This window comes from Triturus cristatus, chromosome 12 (genome assembly GCF_964204655.1).
Source record: "Triturus cristatus chromosome 12, aTriCri1.1, whole genome shotgun sequence".
NCBI classification, from domain to species: domain Eukaryota; kingdom Metazoa; phylum Chordata; class Amphibia; order Caudata; family Salamandridae; genus Triturus; species Triturus cristatus.
In genome coordinates, this window is record NC_140595.1 from 661,459,165 (window position 1) to 661,479,972 (window position 20,808).

Below are 20,808 nucleotides of genomic sequence, written 5' to 3' on the forward strand. Positions count from 1 at the left end.
GACTCTCTAGCAAGGGCCGTCCATACTCTGAGTTTAAACTTTACTTTTTGTGAAATGGTTTATGAAAAACAACACGGCTGCTCCAGGTGAGGCTCGAACTCACAACCTCGGCATGGCTCAGTGCAAGTACTGCTGTATAAGTACCGCGCGCTAACCGATTGCGCCACTGGAGCTCTCTCTTTGCACATCTCCCCAGGTGAGCCATCTACAGCTGACCAAGTAGATGACAGACACTGCTCCATCATTCACTGTGCAAGATCGACTCACATGCTAGCATGTTATCATGACTATTAAAAATACAGTCCAAACGGAATAGATTCTATAATTGTCCTATAACATATGCTCTGTCTATTCAAAACCCCATAGAATTATATCTTGACAGTTCTGACAAAGTCTAGGGGAATCTTATGAATATTTGTAATTAGCACATAGTAAGAATTTCCCAAAAATGAAATGTAGGTCCCTGATTGGGGGAAGACGTGGAATGTGAGATCTTGCCTCAGCTGTTTTTTTCTTTTTTAGGTACAGTATATTGACACTTCAGTACCTTTTGTGAAACAAGGTTTCAGATGGGGCTGTAGGGCAGACGAGGTGGCCGAGTGGTTAAGGCGATGGCCTGCTAATCCATTGTGCTCTGCACGCGTGGGTTCAAATCCCACCTTCGTCGGAAAGCCATCAGAGTCTCTTTTGATGGCCAGCATTTCTTGTAGTATAATTACACTCTCTTTCAAGACAGAGCCAGGATCCGCTAGATGGGATCATCTGACTGTTCCATTTTAACAAATATGTCAAATAAAGTGAAGTATTTTGTGCGTAATAGAAATTAGATCTTTCATGGAGTTTCCAGAGGATTGCCTTTCACTCACTCCTGGCTTATTAACCAGTTTGGATAAATAGATTGATAAGAAAGCAGCTCTTACTCCTAAAGTTTAGGCCGTCTCAAATGAATGACTGTTAACATATGTCTGCCCCACAGAGACAGATCACTTCTAATAAGTGGGTTCTCTATATGTCACTGATTACAGACATACTAACTAGAGCTATCGGTATGGTCTTGAATGCGAAAACTCTTATTTTCTCATATGAAAATGTAGTTTTTCATACTTCCAAAAAAAGTGCCTTAAGCATGGTCTTCAATGTGTGCGCGCACGTGGACATTCATATGCAACTACGTTTCCATACAGAGTCTCAAAATCATAGATATATTCATACCTCAGTAAGAATACATGTTGCAATTTACATCCTGCGTGCAGACTGGCCTTGTAGCTCAGTGGCAGAGCACTGGTCTTGAAAACCAGGGGTCATGAGTTCAAGCCTCATCAGGGCCTTTTTACATGAGTCTTTCTGTATGTTGTTTTCAAGTCATTCTTCCCTGGAGTCACACCTTGCTTTAGGATTGCTTATTGCCAAGCTTCCCTTTCCTGCTTTCATATTATCAAGAAAATATCATGAAGATCATTGAATTATAAATTATTGCATCACCCCTTCCGATCGCCTGACGAACGCCTGACAAACGCCATTCTCACCCTGCCGGGCAAGCCCTGCCGGGCAAAGCCAAATAAGCCATGCATATTTACAGTTCCTTTGAAAGGCAGAGCGAGGACTAGGACCTCTGTTCCGACTGAATCTGCATCCACAGAAAGGATGTTATAAGGCCCTACAAATTTCACCAAGGAGATGTGAAAGTCTTCCCCCATAAAATACTTTTTTTCCCAGATACCCCGGCTCTTAGGCAAATGAGGTTACTCCTCAAAACCCCACCCCCACTCACCATAAATATCCTTCTCTCCTGCTGTCCATTCAAATGATACAAGGTATCTTGTACATAGAGAGAAAGGGAGAATAGGCAGACTTGCTTCAAAGATTTGATGACTTTGGATGGGTGGGTTGAATGAAGAAGTGAACCTGGTTTCTGGGAAAGGAGTATCGAGATGAAGATGAGGAAAAGTGAACATGGACCACATTCATAGGTTAGAGAAATAGATTTAATAGGTTGAATGGTTTTGAAAAGTGAACTTCGAGCAGTAATTGTTGGTTTTTAAACTGCAAAGAAATTAAAAATGAATGTGGGATTGGAGGCACACTCTGAGCAGAAAAGCACCATAAGCTGCTATGGTGCAACTCAAGATGGTGAATAGAACCTTTAATATGATGATGCTCTTCTTTTGCTAGTTTTTTCGAGTCACCTTTTATTGTAAGTAGCTGATACAGCATTTTTTGCAGCTCTTCAGTTTATGGTTATCATGTGAGAACACTGTTTTCATCATATTTATTATTCTACAAATGTATTTTTAAATGCACTGATGTGGTGTTTGCATGAAATGCAAGATGGCACATCATGGAATGTTTAAACTGAGCATCGCGGAGGATATGTGATATTTGGCACCCAGAGGAGTAGGACACGTAGATCCTATAAGAAGTAAAGACTCTCTAGCAAGGGCCGTCCATACTCTGAGTTTAAACTTTACTTTTTGTGAAATGGTTTATGAAAATCAACACGGCTGCTACAGGTGAGGCTCGAACTCACAACCTCGGCATGGCTCAGTGCAAGTACTGCTGTATAAGTACCACGCGCTAACCGATTGCGCCACTGGAGCTCTCTCTTTTCACATCTCCCCAGGTGAGCCATCTACAGCTGACCAAGTAGATTACAGACACTGCTCCATCATTCACTGTGCAAGATCGACTCACATGCTAGCATGTTATCATGACTATTAAAAATACAGTCCAAACGGAATAGATTCTATAATTGTCCTATAACATATGCTCTGTCTATTCAAAACCCCATAGAATTATATCTTGACAGTTCTGACAAAGTCTAGGGGAATCTTATGAATATTTGTAATTAGCACATAGTAAGAATTTCCCAAAAATAAAATGTAGGTCCCTGATTGGGGGAAGACGTGGAATGTGAGATCTTGCCTCAGCTGTTTTTTTCTTTTTTAGGTACAGTATATTGACACTTCAGTACCTTTTGTGAAGCAAGGTTTCAGATGGGGCTGTAGGGCAGACGAGGTGGCCGAGTGGTTAAGGCGATGGACTGCTAATCCATTGTGCTCTGCACGCGTGGGTTCGAATCCCACCTTCGTCGGAAAGCCATCAGAGTCTCTTTTGATGGCCAGCATTTCTTGTAGTATAATTACACTCTCTTTCAAGACAGAGCCAGGATCCGCTAGATGGGATCATCTGACTGTTCCATTTTAACAAATATGTCAAATAAAGTGAAGTATTTTGTGCGTAATAGAAATTAGATCTTTCATGGAGTTTCCAGAGGATTGCCTTTCACTCACTCCTGGCTTATTAACCAGTTTGGATAAATAGATTGATAAGAAAGCAGCTCTTACTCCTAAAGTTTAGGCCGTCTCAAATGAATGACTGTTAACATATGTCTGCCCCACAGAGACAGATCACTTCTAATAAGTGGGTTCTCTATATGTCACTGATTGCAGACATACTAACTAGAGCTATCGGTATGGTCTTGAATGCGAAAACTCTTATTTTCTCATATGAAAATGTAGTTTTTCATACTTCCAAAAAAAGTGCCTTAAGCATGGTCTTCAATGTGTGCGCGCACGTGGACATTCATATGCAACTACGTTTCCATACAGAGTCTCAAAATCATAGATATATTCATACCTCAGTAAGAATACATGTTGCAATTTACATCCTGCGTGCAGACTGGCCTTGTAGCTCAGTGGCAGAGCACTGGTCTTGTAAACCAGGGGTCATGAGTTCAAGCCTCATCAGGGCCTTTTTACATGAGTCTTTCTGTATGTTGTTTTCAAGTCATTCTTCCCTGGAGCCACACCTTGCTTTAGGATTGCTTATTGCCAAGCTTCCCTTTCCTGCTTTCATATTATCAAGAAAATATCATGAAGATCATTGAATTATAAATTATTGCCTCACCCCTTCCGATCGCCTGACGAACGCCTGACAAACGCCATTCTCACCCTGCCGGGCAAGCCCTGCCGGGCAAAGCCAAATAAGCCATGCATATTTACAGTTCCTTTGAAAGGCAGAGCGAGGACTAGGACCTCTGTTCCGACTGAATCTGCATCCACAGAAAGGATGTTATAAGGCCCTACAAATTTCACCAAGGAGATGTGAAAGTCTTCCCCCATAAAATACTTTTTTTCCCAGATACCCCGGCTCTTAGGCAAATGAGGTTACTCCTCAAAACCCCACCCCCACTCACCATAAATATCCTTCTCTCCTGCTGTCCATTCAAATGATACAAGGTATCTTGTACATAGAGAGAAAGGGAGAATAGGCAGACTTGCTTCAAAGATTTGGTGACTTTGGATGGGTGGGTTGAATGAAGAAGTGAACCTGGTTTCTGGGAAAGGAGTATCGAGATGAAGATGAGGAAAAGTGAACATGGACCACATTCATAGGTTAGAGAAATACATTTAATAGGTTGAATGGTTTTGAAAAGTGAACTTCGAGCAGTAATTGTTGGTTTTTAAACTGCAAAGAAATTAAAAATGAATGTGGGATTGGAGGCACACTCTGAACAGAAAAGCACCATAAGCTGCTATGGTGCAACTCAAGATGGTGAATAGAACCTTTAATATGATGATGCTCTTCTTTTGCTAGTTTTTTCGAGTCACCTTTTATTGTAAGTAGCTGATCCAGCATTTTTTGCAGCACTTCAGTTTATGGTTATCATGTGAGAACACAGTTTTCATCATATTTATTATTCTACAAATGTATTTTTAAATGCACTGATGTGGTGTTTGCATGAAATGCAAGATGGCACATCATGGAATGTTTAAACTGAGCATCGCGGAGGATATGTGATATTTGGCACCCAGAGGAGTAGGACACGTAGATCCTATAAGAAGTAAAGACTCTCTAGCAAGGGCCGTCCATACTCTGAGTTTAAACTTTACTTTTTGTGAAATGGTTTATGAAAAACAACACGGCTGCTCCAGGTGAGGCTCGAACTCACAACCTCGGCATGGCTCAGTGCAAGTACTGCTGTATAAGTACCGCGCGCTAACCGATTGCGCCACTGGAGCTCTCTCTTTTCACATCTCCCCAGGTGAGCCATCTACAGCTGACCAAGTAGATGACAGACACTGCTCCATCATTCACTGTGCAAGATCGACTCACATGCTAGCATGTTATCATGACTATTAAAAATACAGTCCAAACGGAATAGATTCTATAATTGTCCTATAACATATGCTCTGTCTATTCAAAACCCCATAGAATTATATCTTGACAGTTCTGACAAAGTCTAGGGGAATCTTATGAATATTTGTAATTAGCACATAGTAAGAATTTCCCAAAAATGAAATGTAGGTCCCTGATTGGGGGAAGACGTGGAATGTGAGATCTTGCCTCAGCTGTTTTTTTCTTTTTTAGGTACAGTATATTGACACTTCAGTACCTTTTGTGAAGCAAGGTTTCAGATGGGGCTGTAGGGCAGACGAGGTGGCCGAGTGGTTAAGGCGATGGACTGCTAATCCATTGTGCTCTGCACGCGTGGGTTCGAATCCCACCTTCGTCGGAAAGCCATCAGAGTCTCTTTTGATGGCCAGCATTTCTTGTAGTATAATTACACTCTCTTTCAAGACAGAGCCAGGATCCGCTAGATGGGATCATCTGACTGTTCCATTTTAACAAATATGTCAAATAAAGTGAAGTATTTTGTGCGTAATAGAAATTAGATCTTTCATGGAGTTTCCAGAGGATTGCCTTTCACTCACTCCTGGCTTATTAACCAGTTTGGATAAATAGATTGATAAGAAAGCAGCTCTTACTCCTAAAGTTTAGGCCGTCTCAAATGAATGACTGTTAACATATGTCTGCCCCACAGAGACAGATCACTTCTAATAAGTGGGTTCTCTATATGTCACTGATTGCAGACATACTAACTAGAGCTATCGGTATGGTCTTGAATGCGAAAACTCTTATTTTCTCATATGAAAATGTAGTTTTTCATACTTCCAAAAAAAGTGCCTTAAGCATGGTCTTCAATGTGTGCGCGCACGTGGACATTCATATGCAACTACGTTTCCATACAGAGTCTCAAAATCATAGATATATTCATACCTCAGTAAGAATACATGTTGCAATTTACATCCTGCGTGCAGACTGGCCTTGTAGCTCAGTGGCAGAGCACTGGTCTTGTAAACCAGGGGTCATGAGTTCAAGCCTCATCAGGGCCTTTTTACATGAGTCTTTCTGTATGTTGTTTTCAAGTCATTCTTCCCTGGAGTCACACCTTGCTTTAGGATTGCTTATTGCCAAGCTTCCCTTTCCTGCTTTCATATTATCAAGAAAATATCATGAAGATCATTGAATTATAAATTATTGCCTCACCCCTTCCGATCGCCTGACGAACGCCTGACAAACGCCATTCTCACCCTGCCGGGCAAGCCCTGCCGGGCAAAGCCAAATAAGCCATGCATATTTACAGTTCCTTTGAAAGGCAGAGCGAGGACTAGGACCTCTGTTCCGACTGAATCTGCATCCACAGAAAGGATGTTATAAGGCCCTACAAATTTCACCAAGGAGATGTGAAAGTCTTCCCCCATAAAATACTTTTTTTCCCAGATACCCCGGCTCTTAGGCAAATGAGGTTACTCCTCAAAACCCCACCCCCACTCACCATAAATATCCTTCTCTCCTGCTGTCCATTCAAATGATACAAGGTATCTTGTACATAGAGAGAAAGGGAGAATAGGCAGACTTGCTTCAAAGATTTGGTGACTTTGGATGGGTGGGTTGAATGAAGAAGTGAACCTGGTTTCTGGGAAAGGAGTATCGAGATGAAGATGAGGAAAAGTGAACATGGACCACATTCATAGGTTAGAGAAATACATTTAATAGGTTGAATGGTTTTGAAAAGTGAACTTCGAGCAGTAATTGTTGGTTTTTAAACTGCAAAGAAATTAAAAATGAATGTGGGATTGGAGGCACACTCTGAACAGAAAGGCACCATAAGCTGCTATGGTGCAACTCAAGATGGTGAATAGAACCTTTAATATGATGATGCTCTTCTTTTGCTAGTTTTTTCGAGTCACCTTTTATTGTAAGTAGCTGATACAGCATTTTTTGCAGCTCTTCAGTTTATGGTTATCATGTGAGAACACAGTTTTCATCATATTTATTATTCTACAAATGTATTTTTAAATGCACTGATGTGGTGTTTGCATGAAATGCAAGATGGCACATCATGGAATGTTTAAACTGAGCATCGCGGAGGATATGTGATATTTGGCACCCAGAGGAGTAGGACACGTAGATCCTATAAGAAGTAAAGACTCTCTAGCAAGGGCCGTCCATACTCTGAGTTTAAACTTTACTTTTTGTGAAATGGTTTATGAAAAACAACACGGCTGCTCCAGGTGAGGCTCGAACTCACAACCTCGGCATGGCTCAGTGCAAGTACTGCTGTATAAGTACCGCGCGCTAACCGATTGCGCCACTGGAGCTCTCTCTTTGCACATCTCCCCAGGTGAGCCATCTACAGCTGACCAAGTAGATGACAGACACTGCTCCATCATTCACTGTGCAAGATCGACTCACATGCTAGCATGTTATCATGACTATTAAAAATACAGTCCAAACGGAATAGATTCTATAATTGTCCTATAACATATGCTCTGTCTATTCAAAACCCCATAGAATTATATCTTGACAGTTCTGACAAAGTCTAGGGGAATCTTATGAATATTTGTAATTAGCACATAGTAAGAATTTCCCAAAAATGAAATGTAGGTCCCTGATTGGGGGAAGACGTGGAATGTGAGATCTTGCCTCAGCTGTTTTTTTCTTTTTTAGGTACAGTATATTGACACTTCAGTACCTTTTGTGAAACAAGGTTTCAGATGGGGCTGTAGGGCAGACGAGGTGGCCGAGTGGTTAAGGCGATGGACTGCTAATCCATTGTGCTCTGCACGCGTGGGTTCAAATCCCAACTTCGTCGGAAAGCCATCAGAGTCTCTTTTGATGGCCAGCATTTCTTGTAGTATAATTACACTCTCTTTCAAGACAGAGCCAGGATCCGCTAGATGGGATCATCTGACTGTTCCATTTTAACAAATATGTCAAATAAAGTGAAGTATTTTGTGCGTAATAGAAATTAGATCTTTCATGGAGTTTCCAGAGGATTGCCTTTCACTCACTCCTGGCTTATTAACCAGTTTGGATAAATAGATTGATAAGAAAGCAGCTCTTACTCCTAAAGTTTAGGCCGTCTCAAATGAATGACTGTTAACATATGTCTGCCCCACAGAGACAGATCACTTCTAATAAGTGGGTTCTCTATATGTCACTGATTACAGACATACTAACTAGAGCTATCGGTATGGTCTTGAATGCGAAAACTCTTATTTTCTCATATGAAAATGTAGTTTTTCATACTTCCAAAAAAAGTGCCTTAAGCATGGTCTTCAATGTGTGCGCGCACGTGGACATTCATATGCAACTACGTTTCCATACAGAGTCTCAAAATCATAGATATATTCATACCTCAGTAAGAATACATGTTGCAATTTACATCCTGCGTGCAGATTGGCCTTGTAGCTCAGTGGCAGAGCACTGGTCTTGAAAACCAGGGGTCATGAGTTCAAGCCTCATCAGGGCCTTTTTACATGAGTCTTTCTGTATGTTGTTTTCAAGTCATTCTTCCCTGGAGTCACACCTTGCTTTAGGATTGCTTATTGCCAAGCTTCCCTTTCCTGCTTTCATATTATCAAGAAAATATCATGAAGATCATTGAATTATAAATTATTGCATCACCCCTTCCGATCGCCTGACGAACGCCTGACAAACGCCATTCTCACCCTGCCGGTCAAAGCCAAATAAGCCATGCATATTTACAGTTCCTTTGAAAGGCAGAGCGAGGACTAGGACCTCTGTTCCGACTGAATCTGCATCCACAGAAAGGATGTTATAAGGCCCTACAAATTTCACCAAGGAGATGTGAAAGTCTTCCCCCATAAAATACTTTTTTTCCCAGATACCCCGGCTCTTAGGCAAATGAGGTTACTCCTCAAAACCCCACCCCCACTCACCATAAATATCCTTCTCTCCTGCTGTCCATTCAAATGATACAAGGTATCTTGTACATAGAGAGAAAGGGAGAATAGGCAGACTTGCTTCAAAGATTTGGTGACTTTGGATGGGTGGGTTGAATGAAGAAGTGAACCTGGTTTCTGGGAAAGGAGTATCGAGATGAAGATGAGGAAAAGTGAACATGGACCACATTCATAGGTTAGAGAAATACATTTAATAGGTTGAATGGTTTTGAAAAGTGAACTTCGAGCAGTAATTGTTGGTTTTTAAACTGCAAAGAAATTAAAAATGAATGTGGGATTGGAGGCACACTCTGAACAGAAAGGCACCATAAGCTGCTATGGTGCAACTCAAGATGGTGAATAGAACCTTTAATATGATGATGCTCTTCTTTTGCTAGTTTTTTCGAGTCACCTTTTATTGTAAGTAGCTGATACAGCATTTTTTGCAGCTCTTCAGTTTATGGTTATCATGTGAGAACACAGTTTTCATCATATTTATTATTCTACAAATGTATTTTTAAATGCACTGATGTGGTGTTTGCATGAAATGCAAGATGGCACATCATGGAATGTTTAAACTGAGCATCGCGGAGGATATGTGATATTTGGCACCCAGAGGAGTAGGACACGTAGATCCTATAAGAAGTAAAGACTCTCTAGCAAGGGCCGTCCATACTCTGAGTTTAAACTTTACTTTTTGTGAAATGGTTTATGAAAAACAACACGGCTGCTCCAGGTGAGGCTCAAACTCACAACCTCGGCATGGCTCAGTGCAAGTACTGCTGTATAAGTACCGCGCGCTAACCGATTGCGCCACTGGAGCTCTCTCTTTGCACATCTCCCCAGGTGAGCCATCTACAGCTGACCAAGTAGATGACAGACACTGCTCCATCATTCACTGTGCAAGATCGACTCACATGCTAGCATGTTATCATGACTATTAAAAATACAGTCCAAACGGAATAGATTCTATAATTGTCCTATAACATATGCTCTGTCTATTCAAAACCCCATAGAATTATATCTTGACAGTTCTGACAAAGTCTAGGGGAATCTTATGAATATTTGTAATTAGCACATAGTAAGAATTTCCCAAAAATGAAATGTAGGTCCCTGATTGGGGGAAGACGTGGAATGTGAGATCTTGCCTCAGCTGTTTTTTTCTTTTTTAGGTACAGTATATTGACACTTCAGTACCTTTTGTGAAACAAGGTTTCAGATGGGGCTGTAGGGCAGACGAGGTGGCCGAGTGGTTAAGGCGATGGACTGCTAATCCATTGTGCTCTGCACGCGTGGGTTCAAATCCCAAATTCGTCGGAAAGCCATCAGAGTCTCTTTTGATGGCCAGCATTTCTTGTAGTATAATTACACTCTCTTTCAAGACAGAGCCAGGATCCGCTAGATGGGATCATCTGACTGTTCCATTTTAACAAATATGTCAAATAAAGTGAAGTATTTTGTGCGTAATAGAAATTAGATCTTTCATGGAGTTTCCAGAGGATTGCCTTTCACTCACTCCTGGCTTATTAACCAGTTTGGATAAATAGATTGATAAGAAAGCAGCTCTTACTCCTAAAGTTTAGGCCGTCTCAAATGAATGACTGTTAACATATGTCTGCCCCACAGAGACAGATCACTTCTAATAAGTGGGTTCTCTATATGTCACTGATTACAGACATACTAACTAGAGCTATCGGTATGGTCTTGAATGCGAAAACTCTTATTTTCTCATATGAAAATGTAGTTTTTCATACTTCCAAAAAAAGTGCCTTAAGCATGGTCTTCAATGTGTGCGCGCACGTGGACATTCATATGCAACTACGTTTCCATACAGAGTCTCAAAATCATAGATATATTCATACCTCAGTAAGAATACATGTTGCAATTTACATCCTGCGTGCAGACTGGCCTTGTAGCTCAGTGGCAGAGCACTGGTCTTGAAAACCAGGGGTCATGAGTTCAAGCCTCTTCAGGGCCTTTTTACATGAGTCTTTCTGTATGTTGTTTTCAAGTCATTCTTCCCTGGAGTCACACCTTGCTTTAGGATTGCTTATTGCCAAGCTTCCCTTTCCTGCTTTCATATTATCAAGAAAATATCATGAAGATCATTGAATTATAAATTATTGCATCACCCCTTCCGATCGCCTGACGAACGCCTGACAAACGCCATTCTCACCCTGCCGGGCAAAGCCAAATAAGCCATGCATATTTACAGTTCCTTTGAAAGGCAGAGCGAGGACTAGGACCTCTGTTCCGACTGAATCTGCATCCACAGAAAGGATGTTATAAGGCCCTACAAATTTCACCAAGGAGATGTGAAAGTCTTCCCCCATAAAATACTTTTTTTCCCAGATACCCCGGCTCTTAGGCAAATGAGGTTACTCCAAAACCCCACCCCCACTCACCATAAAATATCCTTCTCTCCTGCTGTCCATTCAAATGATACAAGGTATCTTGTACATAGAGAGAAAGGGAGAATAGGGCAGACTTGCTTCAAAGATTTGGTGACCTTGGATGGGTGGGTTGAATGAAGAAGTGAACCTGGTTTCTGGGAAAGGAGTATCGAGATGAAGATGAGGAAAAGTGAACATGGACCACATTCATAGGTTAGAGAAATACATTTAATAGGTTGAATGGTTTTGAAAAGTGAACTTCGAGCAGTAATTGTTGGTTTTTAAACTGCAAAGAAATTAAAAATGAATGTGGGATTGGAGGCACACTCTGAACAGAAAGGCACCATAAGCTGCTATGGTGCAACTCAAGATGGTGAATAGAACCTTTAATATGATGATGCTCTTCTTTTGCTAGTTTTTTCGAGTCACCTTTTATTGTAAGTAGCTGATACAGCATTTTTTGCAGCTCTTCAGTTTATGGTTATCATGTGAGAACACTGTTTTCATCATATTTATTATTCTACAAATGTATTTTTAAATGCACTGATGTGGTGTTTGCATGAAATGCAAGATGGCACATCATGGAATGTTTAAACTGAGCATCGCGGAGGATATGTGATATTTGGCACCCAGAGGAGTAGGACACGTAGATCCTATAAGAAGTAAAGACTCTCTAGCAAGGGCCGTCCATACTCTGAGTTTAAACTTTACTTTTTGTGAAATGGTTTATGAAAAACAACACGGCTGCTCCAGGTGAGGCTCGAACTCACAACCTCGGCATGGCTCAGTGCAAGTACTGCTGTATAAGTACCGCGCGCTAACCGATTGCGCCACTGGAGCTCTCTCTTTGCACATCTCCCCAGGTGAGCCATCTACAGCTGACCAAGTAGATGACAGACACTGCTCCATCATTCACTGTGCAAGATCGACTCACATGCTAGCATGTTATCATGACTATTAAAAATACAGTCCAAACGGAATAGATTCTATAATTGTCCTATAACATATGCTCTGTCTATTCAAAACCCCATAGAATTATATCTTGACAGTTCTGACAAAGTCTAGGGGAATCTTATGAATATTTGTAATTAGCACATAGTAAGAATTTCCCAAAAATGAAATGTAGGTCCCTGATTGGGGGAAGACGTGGAATGTGAGATCTTGCCTCAGCTGTTTTTTTCTTTTTTAGGTACAGTATATTGACACTTCAGTACCTTTTGTGAAACAAGGTTTCAGATGGGGCTGTAGGGCAGACGAGGTGGCCGAGTGGTTAAGGCGATGGACTGCTAATCCATTGTGCTCTGCACGCGTGGGTTCAAATCCCACCTTCGTCGGAAAGCCATCAGAGTCTCTTTTGATGGCCAGCATTTCTTGTAGTATAATTACACTCTCTTTCAAGACAGAGCCAGGATCCGCTAGATGGGATCATCTGACTGTTCCATTTTAACAAATATGTCAAATAAAGTGAAGTATTTTGTGCGTAATAGAAATTAGATCTTTCATGGAGTTTCCAGAGGATTGCCTTTCACTCACTCCTGGCTTATTAACCAGTTTGGATAAATAGATTGATAAGAAAGCAGCTCTTACTCCTAAAGTTTAGGCCGTCTCAAATGAATGACTGTTAACATATGTCTGCCCCACAGAGACAGATCACTTCTAATAAGTGGGTTCTCTATATGTCACTGATTACAGACATACTAACTAGAGCTATCGGTATGGTCTTGAATGCGAAAACTCTTATTTTCTCATATGAAAATGTAGTTTTTCATACTTCCAAAAAAAGTGCCTTAAGCATGGTCTTCAATGTGTGCGCGCACGTGGACATTCATATGCAACTACGTTTCCATACAGAGTCTCAAAATCATAGATATATTCATACCTCAGTAAGAATACATGTTGCAATTTACATCCTGCGTGCAGACTGGCCTTGTAGCTCAGTGGCAGAGCACTGGTCTTGAAAACCAGGGGTCATGAGTTCAAGCCTCATCAGGGCCTTTTTACATGAGTCTTTCTGTATGTTGTTTTCAAGTCATTCTTCCCTGGAGTCACACCTTGCTTTAGGATTGCTTATTGCCAAGCTTCCCTTTCCTGCTTTCATATTATCAAGAAAATATCATGAAGATCATTGAATTATAAATTATTGCATCACCCCTTCCGATCGCCTGACGAACGCCTGACAAACGCCATTCTCACCCTGCCGGGCAAGCCCTGCCGGGCAAAGCCAAATAAGCCATGCATATTTACAGTTCCTTTGAAAGGCAGAGCGAGGACTAGGACCTCTGTTCCGACTGAATCTGCATCCACAGAAAGGATGTTATAAGGCCCTACAAATTTCACCAAGGAGATGTGAAAGTCTTCCCCCATAAAATACTTTTTTTCCCAGATACCCCGGCTCTTAGGCAAATGAGGTTACTCCTCAAAACCCCACCCCCACTCACCATAAATATCCTTCTCTCCTGCTGTCCATTCAAATGATACAAGGTATCTTGTACATAGAGAGAAAGGGAGAATAGGCAGACTTGCTTCAAAGATTTGGTGACTTTGGATGGGTGGGTTGAATGAAGAAGTGAACCTGGTTTCTGGGAAAGGAGTATCGAGATGAAGATGAGGAAAAGTGAACATGGACCACATTCATAGGTTAGAGAAATACATTTAATAGGTTGAATGGTTTTGAAAAGTGAACTTCGAGCAGTAATTGTTGGTTTTTAAACTGCAAAGAAATTAAAAATGAATGTGGGATTGGAGGCACACTCTGAACAGAAAAGCACCATAAGCTGCTATGGTGCAACTCAAGATGGTGAATAGAACCTTTAATATGATGATGCTCTTCTTTTGCTAGTTTTTTCGAGTCACCTTTTATTGTAAGTAGCTGATCCAGCATTTTTTGCAGCACTTCAGTTTATGGTTATCATGTGAGAACACAGTTTTCATCATATTTATTATTCTACAAATGTATTTTTAAATGCACTGATGTGGTGTTTGCATGAAATGCAAGATGGCACATCATGGAATGTTTAAACTGAGCATCGCGGAGGATATGTGATATTTGGCACCCAGAGGAGTAGGACACGTAGATCCTATAAGAAGTAAAGACTCTCTAGCAAGGGCCGTCCATACTCTGAGTTTAAACTTTACTTTTTGTGAAATGGTTTATGAAAAACAACACGGCTGCTCCAGGTGAGGCTCGAACTCACAACCTCGGCATGGCTCAGTGCAAGTACTGCTGTATAAGTACCGCGCGCTAACCGATTGCGCCACTGGAGCTCTCTCTTTTCACATCTCCCCAGGTGAGCCATCTACAGCTGACCAAGTAGATGACAGACACTGCTCCATCATTCACTGTGCAAGATCGACTCACATGCTAGCATGTTATCATGACTATTAAAAATACAGTCCAAACGGAATAGATTCTATAATTGTCCTATAACATATGCTCTGTCTATTCAAAACCCCATAGAATTATATCTTGACAGTTCTGACAAAGTCTAGGGGAATCTTATGAATATTTGTAATTAGCACATAGTAAGAATTTCCCAAAAATGAAATGTAGGTCCCTGATTGGGGGAAGACGTGGAATGTGAGATCTTGCCTCAGCTGTTTTTTTCTTTTTTAGGTACAGTATATTGACACTTCAGTACCTTTTGTGAAGCAAGGTTTCAGATGGGGCTGTAGGGCAGACGAGGTGGCCGAGTGGTTAAGGCAATGGACTGCTAATCCATTGTGCTCTGCACGCGTGGGTTCGAATCCCACCTTCGTCGGAAAGCCATCAGAGTCTCTTTTGATGGCCAGCATTTCTTGTAGTATAATTACACTCTCTTTCAAGACAGAGCCAGGATCCGCTAGATGGGATCATCTGACTGTTCCATTTTAACAAATATGTCAAATAAAGTGAAGTATTTTGTGCGTAATAGAAATTAGATCTTTCATGGAGTTTCCAGAGGATTGCCTTTCACTCACTCCTGGCTTATTAACCAGTTTGGATAAATAGATTGATAAGAAAGCAGCTCTTACTCCTAAAGTTTAGGCCGTCTCAAATGAATGACTGTTAACATATGTCTGCCCCACAGAGACAGATCACTTCTAATAAGTGGGTTCTCTATATGTCACTGATTGCAGACATACTAACTAGAGCTATCGGTATGGTCTTGAATGCGAAAACTCTTATTTTCTCATATGAAAATGTAGTTTTTCATACTTCCAAAAAAAGTGCCTTAAGCATGGTCTTCAATGTGTGCGCGCACGTGGACATTCATATGCAACTACGTTTCCATACAGAGTCTCAAAATCATAGATATATTCATACCTCAGTAAGAATACATGTTGCAATTTACATCCTGCGTGCAGACTGGCCTTGTAGCTCAGTGGCAGAGCACTGGTCTTGTAAACCAGGGGTCATGAGTTCAAGCCTCATCAGGGCCTTTTTACATGAGTCTTTCTGTATGTTGTTTTCAAGTCATTCTTCCCTGGAGTCACACCTTGCTTTAGGATTGCTTATTGCCAAGCTTCCCTTTCCTGCTTTCATATTATCAAGAAAATATCATGAAGATCATTGAATTATAAATTATTGCCTCACCCCTTCCGATCGCCTGACGAACGCCTGACAAACGCCATTCTCACCCTGCCGGGCAAGCCCTGCCGGGCAAAGCCAAATAAGCCATGCATATTTACAGTTCCTTTGAAAGGCAGAGCGAGGACTAGGACCTCTGTTCCGACTGAATCTGCATCCACAGAAAGGATGTTATAAGGCCCTACAAATTTCACCAAGGAGATGTGAAAGTCTTCCCCCATAAAATACTTTTTTTCCCAGATACCCCGGCTCTTAGGCAAATGAGGTTACTCCTCAAAACCCCACCCCCACTCACCATAAATATCCTTCTCTCCTGCTGTCCATTCAAATGATACAAGGTATCTTGTACATAGAGAGAAAGGGAGAATAGGCAGACTTGCTTCAAAGATTTGGTGACTTTGGATGGGTGGGTTGAATGAAGAAGTGAACCTGGTTTCTGGGAAAGGAGTATCGAGATGAAGATGAGGAAAAGTGAACATGGACCACATTCATAGGTTAGAGAAATACATTTAATAGGTTGAATGGTTTTGAAAAGTGAACTTCGAGCAGTAATTGTTGGTTTTTAAACTGCAAAGAAATTAAAAATGAATGTGGGATTGGAGGCACACTCTGAACAGAAAGGCACCATAAGCTGCTATGGTGCAACTCAAGATGGTGAATAGAACCTTTAATATGATGATGCTCTTCTTTTGCTAGTTTTTTCGAGTCACCTTTTATTGTAAGTAGCTGATACAGCATTTTTTGCAGCTCTTCAGTTTATGGTTATCATGTGAGAACACAGTTTTCATCATATTTATTATTCTACAAATGTATTTTTAAATGCACTGATGTGGTGTTTGCATGAAATGCAAGATGGCACATCATGGAATGTTTAAACTGAGCATCGCGGAGGATATGTGATATTTGGCACCCAGAGGAGTAGGACACGTAGATCCTATAAGAAGTAAAGACTCTCTAGCAAGGGCCGTCCATACTCTGAGTTTAAACTTTACTTTTTGTGAAATGGTTTATGAAAAACAACACGGCTGCTCCAGGTGAGGCTCGAACTCACAACCTCGGCATGGCTCAGTGCAAGTACTGCTGTATAAGTACCGCGCGCTAACCGATTGCGCCACTGGAGCTCTCTCTTTGCACATCTCCCCAGGTGAGCCATCTACAGCTGACCAAGTAGATGACAGACACTGCTCCATCATTCACTGTGCAAGATCGACTCACATGCTAGCATGTTATCATGACTATTAAAAATACAGTCCAAACGGAATAGATTCTATAATTGTCCTATAACATATGCTCTGTCTATTCAAAACCCCATAGAATTATATCTTGACAGTTCTGACAAAGTCTAGGGGAATCTTATGAATATTTGTAATTAGCACATAGTAAGAATTTCCCAAAAATGAAATGTAGGTCCCTGATTGGGGGAAGACGTGGAATGTGAGATCTTGCCTCAGCTGTTTTTTTCTTTTTTAGGTACAGTATATTGACACTTCAGTACCTTTTGTGAAACAAGGTTTCAGATGGGGCTGTAGGGCAGACGAGGTGGCCGAGTGGTTAAGGCGATGGACTGCTAATCCATTGTGCTCTGCACGCGTGGGTTCAAATCCCAACTTCGTCGGAAAGCCATCAGAGTCTCTTTTGATGGCCAGCATTTCTTGTAGTATAATTACACTCTCTTTCAAGACAGAGCCAGGATCCGCTAGATGGGATCATCTGACTGTTCCATTTTAACAAATATGTCAAATAAAGTGAAGTATTTTGTGCGTAATAGAAATTAGATCTTTCATGGAGTTTCCAGAGGATTGCCTTTCACTCACTCCTGGCTTATTAACCAGTTTGGATAAATAGATTGATAAGAAAGCAGCTCTTACTCCTAAAGTTTAGGCCGTCTCAAATGAATGACTGTTAACATATGTCTGCCCCACAGAGACAGATCACTTCTAATAAGTGGGTTCTCTATATGTCACTGATTACAGACATACTAACTAGAGCTATCGGTATGGTCTTGAATGCGAAAACTCTTATTTTCTCATATGAAAATGTAGTTTTTCATACTTCCAAAAAAAGTGCCTTAAGCATGGTCTTCAATGTGTGCGCGCACGTGGACATTCATATGCAACTACGTTTCCATACAGAGTCTCAAAATCATAGATATATTCATACCTCAGTAAGAATACATGTTGCAATTTACATCCTGCGTGCAGATTGGCCTTGTAGCTCAGTGGCAGAGCACTGGTCTTGAAAACCAGGGGTCATGAGTTCAAGCCTCATCAGGGCCTTTTTACATGAGTCTTTCTGTATGTTGTTTTCAAGTCATTCTTCCCTGGAGTCACACCTTGCTTTAGGATTGCTTATTGCCAAGCTTCCCTTTCCTGCTTTCATATTATCAAGAAAATATCATGAAGATCATTGAATTATAAATTATTGCATCACCCCTTCCGATCGCCTGACGAACGCCTGACAAACGCCATTCTCACCCTGCCGGTCAAAGCCAAATAAGCCATGCATATTTACAGTTCCTTTGAAAGGCAGAGCGAGGACTAGGACCTCTGTTCCGACTGAATCTGCATCCACAGAAAGGATGTTATAAGGCCCTACAAATTTCACCAAGGAGATGTGAAAGTCTTCCCCCATAAAATACTTTTTTTCCCAGATACCCCGGCTCTTAGGCAAATGAGGTTACTCCTCAAAACCCCACCCCCACTCACCATAAATATCCTTCTCTCCTGCTGTCCATTCAAATGATACAAGGTATCTTGTACATAGAGAGAAAGGGAGAATAGGCAGACTTGCTTCAAAGATTTGGTGACTTTGGATGGGTGGGTTGAATGAAGAAGTGAACCTGGTTTCTGGGAAAGGAGTATCGAGATGAAGATGAGGAAAAGTGAACATGGACCACATTCATAGGTTAGAGAAATACATTTAATAGGTTGAATGGTTTTGAAAAGTGAACTTCGAGCAGTAATTGTTGGTTTTTAAACTGCAAAGAAATTAAAAATGAATGTGGGATTGGAGGCACACTCTGAACAGAAAGGCACCATAAGCTGCTATGGTGCAACTCAAGATGGTGAATAGAACCTTTAATATGATGATGCTCTTCTTTTGCTAGTTTTTTCGAGTCACCTTTTATTGTAAGTAGCTGATACAGCATTTTTTGCAGCTCTTCAGTTTATGGTTATCATGTGAGAACACAGTTTTCATCATATTTATTATTCTACAAATGTATTTTTAAATGCACTGATGTGGTGTTTGCATGAAATGCAAGATGGCACATCATGGAATGTTTAAACTGAGCATCGCGGAGGATATGTGATATTTGGCACCCAGAGGAGTAGGACACGTAGATCCTATAAGAAGTAAAGACTCTCTAGCAAGGGCCGTCCATACTCTGAGTTTAAACTTTACTTTTTGTGAAATGGTTTATGAAAAACAACACGGCTGCTCCAGGTGAGGCTCAAACTCACAACCTCGGCATGGCTCAGTGCAAGTACTGCTGTATAAGTACCGCGCGCTAACCGATTGCGCCACTGGAGCTCTCTCTTTGCACATCTCCCCAGGTGAGCCATCTACAGCTGACCAAGTAGATGACAGACACTGCTCCATCATTCACTGTGCAAGATCGACTCACATGCTAGCATGTTATCATGACTATTAAAAATACAGTCCAAACGGAATAGATTCTATAATTGTCCTATAACATATGCTCTGTCTATTCAAAACCCCATAGAATTATATCTTGACAGTTCTGACAAAGTCTAGGGGAATCTTATGAATATTTGTAATTAGCACATAGTAAGAATTTCCCAAAAATGAAATGTAGGTCCCTGATTGGGGGAAGACGTGGAATGTGAGATCTTGCCTCAGCTGTTTTTTTCTTTTTTAGGTACAGTATATTGACACTTCAGTACCTTTTGTGAAACAAGGTTTCAGATGGGGCTGTAGGGCAGACGAGGTGGCCGAGTGGTTAAGGCGATGGACTGCTAATCCATTGTGCTCTGCACGCGTGGGTTCAAATCCCAACTTCGTCGGAAAGCCATCAGAGTCTCTTTTGATGGCCAGCATTTCTTGTAGTATAATTACACTCTCTTTCAAGACAGAGCCAGGATCCGCTAGATGGGATCATCTGACTGTTCCATTTTAACAAATATGTCAAATAAAGTGAAGTATTTTGTGCGTAATAGAAATTAGATCTTTCATGGAGTTTCCAGAGGATTGCCTTTCACTCACTCCTGGCTTATTAACCAGTTTGGATAAATAGATTGATAAGAAAGCAGCTCTTACTCCTAAAGTTTAGGCCGTCTCAAATGAATGACTGTTAACATATGTCTGCCCCACAGAGACAGATCACTTCTAATAAGTGGGTTCTCTATATGTCACTGATTACAGACATACTAACTAGAGCTATCGGTATGGTCTTGAATGCGAAAACTCTTATTTTCTCATATGAAAATGTAGTTTTTCATACTTCCAAAAAAAGTGCCTTAAGCATGGTCTTCAATGTGTGCGCGCACGTGGACATTCATATGCAACTACGTTTCCATACAGAGTCTCAAAATCATAGATATATTCATACCTCAGTAAGAATACATGTTGCAATTTACATCCTGCGTGCAGACTGGCCTTGTAGCTCAGTGGCAGAGCACTGGTCTTGAAAACCAAGGGTCATGAGTTCAAGCCTCTTCAGGGCCTTTTTACATGAGTCTTTCTGTATGTTGTTTTCAAGTCATTCTTCCCTGGAGTCACACCTTGCTTTAGGATTGCTTATTGCCAAGCTTCCCTTTCCTGCTTTCATATTATCAAGAAAATATCATGAAGATCA

The 20,808-nt window shown here is 41.1% G+C and overlaps 21 non-coding genes across 21 annotated transcripts; 13 read left to right on the forward strand and 8 right to left on the reverse strand.

Moving 5' to 3' along the window:
- Positions 1-78: 78 nt before the first annotated feature.
- On the reverse strand, positions 79-173 carry TRNAI-UAU (transfer RNA isoleucine (anticodon UAU)). The gene is made up of 2 exons: positions 136-173; positions 79-114 (listed from the first exon to the last, which is right to left on the reverse strand). It is a non-coding gene; the product is annotated as a tRNA-Ile (tRNA).
- A 1,083-nt stretch (positions 174-1,256) lies between these two features.
- Positions 1,257-1,328, forward strand: TRNAS-UGA (transfer RNA serine (anticodon UGA)). The gene has a single exon. It is a non-coding gene; the product is annotated as a tRNA-Ser (tRNA).
- A 1,681-nt stretch (positions 1,329-3,009) lies between these two features.
- On the forward strand, positions 3,010-3,091 carry TRNAS-GCU (transfer RNA serine (anticodon GCU)). The gene has a single exon. It is a non-coding gene; the product is annotated as a tRNA-Ser (tRNA).
- Positions 3,092-3,680: 589 nt separating this feature from the next.
- Positions 3,681-3,752, forward strand: TRNAT-UGU (transfer RNA threonine (anticodon UGU)). Its single transcript has one exon. It is a non-coding gene; the product is annotated as a tRNA-Thr (tRNA).
- Positions 3,753-4,926: 1,174 nt separating this feature from the next.
- Positions 4,927-5,021, reverse strand: TRNAI-UAU (transfer RNA isoleucine (anticodon UAU)). The gene is made up of 2 exons: positions 4,984-5,021; positions 4,927-4,962 (listed from the first exon to the last, which is right to left on the reverse strand). It is a non-coding gene; the product is annotated as a tRNA-Ile (tRNA).
- Positions 5,022-5,433: 412 nt separating this feature from the next.
- Positions 5,434-5,515, forward strand: TRNAS-GCU (transfer RNA serine (anticodon GCU)). The gene has a single exon. It is a non-coding gene; the product is annotated as a tRNA-Ser (tRNA).
- A 589-nt stretch (positions 5,516-6,104) lies between these two features.
- Positions 6,105-6,176, forward strand: TRNAT-UGU (transfer RNA threonine (anticodon UGU)). Its single transcript has one exon. It is a non-coding gene; the product is annotated as a tRNA-Thr (tRNA).
- Positions 6,177-7,350: 1,174 nt separating this feature from the next.
- Positions 7,351-7,445, reverse strand: TRNAI-UAU (transfer RNA isoleucine (anticodon UAU)). The gene is made up of 2 exons: positions 7,408-7,445; positions 7,351-7,386 (listed from the first exon to the last, which is right to left on the reverse strand). It is a non-coding gene; the product is annotated as a tRNA-Ile (tRNA).
- Positions 7,446-8,528: 1,083 nt separating this feature from the next.
- TRNAS-UGA (transfer RNA serine (anticodon UGA)) lies at positions 8,529-8,600 on the forward strand. The gene has a single exon. It is a non-coding gene; the product is annotated as a tRNA-Ser (tRNA).
- Positions 8,601-9,760: 1,160 nt separating this feature from the next.
- TRNAI-UAU (transfer RNA isoleucine (anticodon UAU)) lies at positions 9,761-9,855 on the reverse strand. The gene is made up of 2 exons: positions 9,818-9,855; positions 9,761-9,796 (listed from the first exon to the last, which is right to left on the reverse strand). It is a non-coding gene; the product is annotated as a tRNA-Ile (tRNA).
- Positions 9,856-10,938: 1,083 nt separating this feature from the next.
- TRNAS-UGA (transfer RNA serine (anticodon UGA)) lies at positions 10,939-11,010 on the forward strand. The gene has a single exon. It is a non-coding gene; the product is annotated as a tRNA-Ser (tRNA).
- Positions 11,011-12,170: 1,160 nt separating this feature from the next.
- Positions 12,171-12,265, reverse strand: TRNAI-UAU (transfer RNA isoleucine (anticodon UAU)). The gene is made up of 2 exons: positions 12,228-12,265; positions 12,171-12,206 (listed from the first exon to the last, which is right to left on the reverse strand). It is a non-coding gene; the product is annotated as a tRNA-Ile (tRNA).
- Positions 12,266-12,677: 412 nt separating this feature from the next.
- TRNAS-GCU (transfer RNA serine (anticodon GCU)) lies at positions 12,678-12,759 on the forward strand. Its single transcript has one exon. It is a non-coding gene; the product is annotated as a tRNA-Ser (tRNA).
- Positions 12,760-13,348: 589 nt separating this feature from the next.
- Positions 13,349-13,420, forward strand: TRNAS-UGA (transfer RNA serine (anticodon UGA)). The gene has a single exon. It is a non-coding gene; the product is annotated as a tRNA-Ser (tRNA).
- Positions 13,421-14,594: 1,174 nt separating this feature from the next.
- On the reverse strand, positions 14,595-14,689 carry TRNAI-UAU (transfer RNA isoleucine (anticodon UAU)). Its single transcript has 2 exons — positions 14,652-14,689; positions 14,595-14,630 (listed from the first exon to the last, which is right to left on the reverse strand). It is a non-coding gene; the product is annotated as a tRNA-Ile (tRNA).
- A 412-nt stretch (positions 14,690-15,101) lies between these two features.
- Positions 15,102-15,183, forward strand: TRNAS-GCU (transfer RNA serine (anticodon GCU)). The gene has a single exon. It is a non-coding gene; the product is annotated as a tRNA-Ser (tRNA).
- Positions 15,184-15,772: 589 nt separating this feature from the next.
- TRNAT-UGU (transfer RNA threonine (anticodon UGU)) lies at positions 15,773-15,844 on the forward strand. The gene has a single exon. It is a non-coding gene; the product is annotated as a tRNA-Thr (tRNA).
- A 1,174-nt stretch (positions 15,845-17,018) lies between these two features.
- TRNAI-UAU (transfer RNA isoleucine (anticodon UAU)) lies at positions 17,019-17,113 on the reverse strand. The gene is made up of 2 exons: positions 17,076-17,113; positions 17,019-17,054 (listed from the first exon to the last, which is right to left on the reverse strand). It is a non-coding gene; the product is annotated as a tRNA-Ile (tRNA).
- A 1,083-nt stretch (positions 17,114-18,196) lies between these two features.
- Positions 18,197-18,268, forward strand: TRNAS-UGA (transfer RNA serine (anticodon UGA)). Its single transcript has one exon. It is a non-coding gene; the product is annotated as a tRNA-Ser (tRNA).
- Positions 18,269-19,428: 1,160 nt separating this feature from the next.
- On the reverse strand, positions 19,429-19,523 carry TRNAI-UAU (transfer RNA isoleucine (anticodon UAU)). Its single transcript has 2 exons — positions 19,486-19,523; positions 19,429-19,464 (listed from the first exon to the last, which is right to left on the reverse strand). It is a non-coding gene; the product is annotated as a tRNA-Ile (tRNA).
- A 1,083-nt stretch (positions 19,524-20,606) lies between these two features.
- TRNAS-UGA (transfer RNA serine (anticodon UGA)) lies at positions 20,607-20,678 on the forward strand. The gene has a single exon. It is a non-coding gene; the product is annotated as a tRNA-Ser (tRNA).
- The last annotated feature ends 130 nt before the right edge of the window (positions 20,679-20,808 follow it).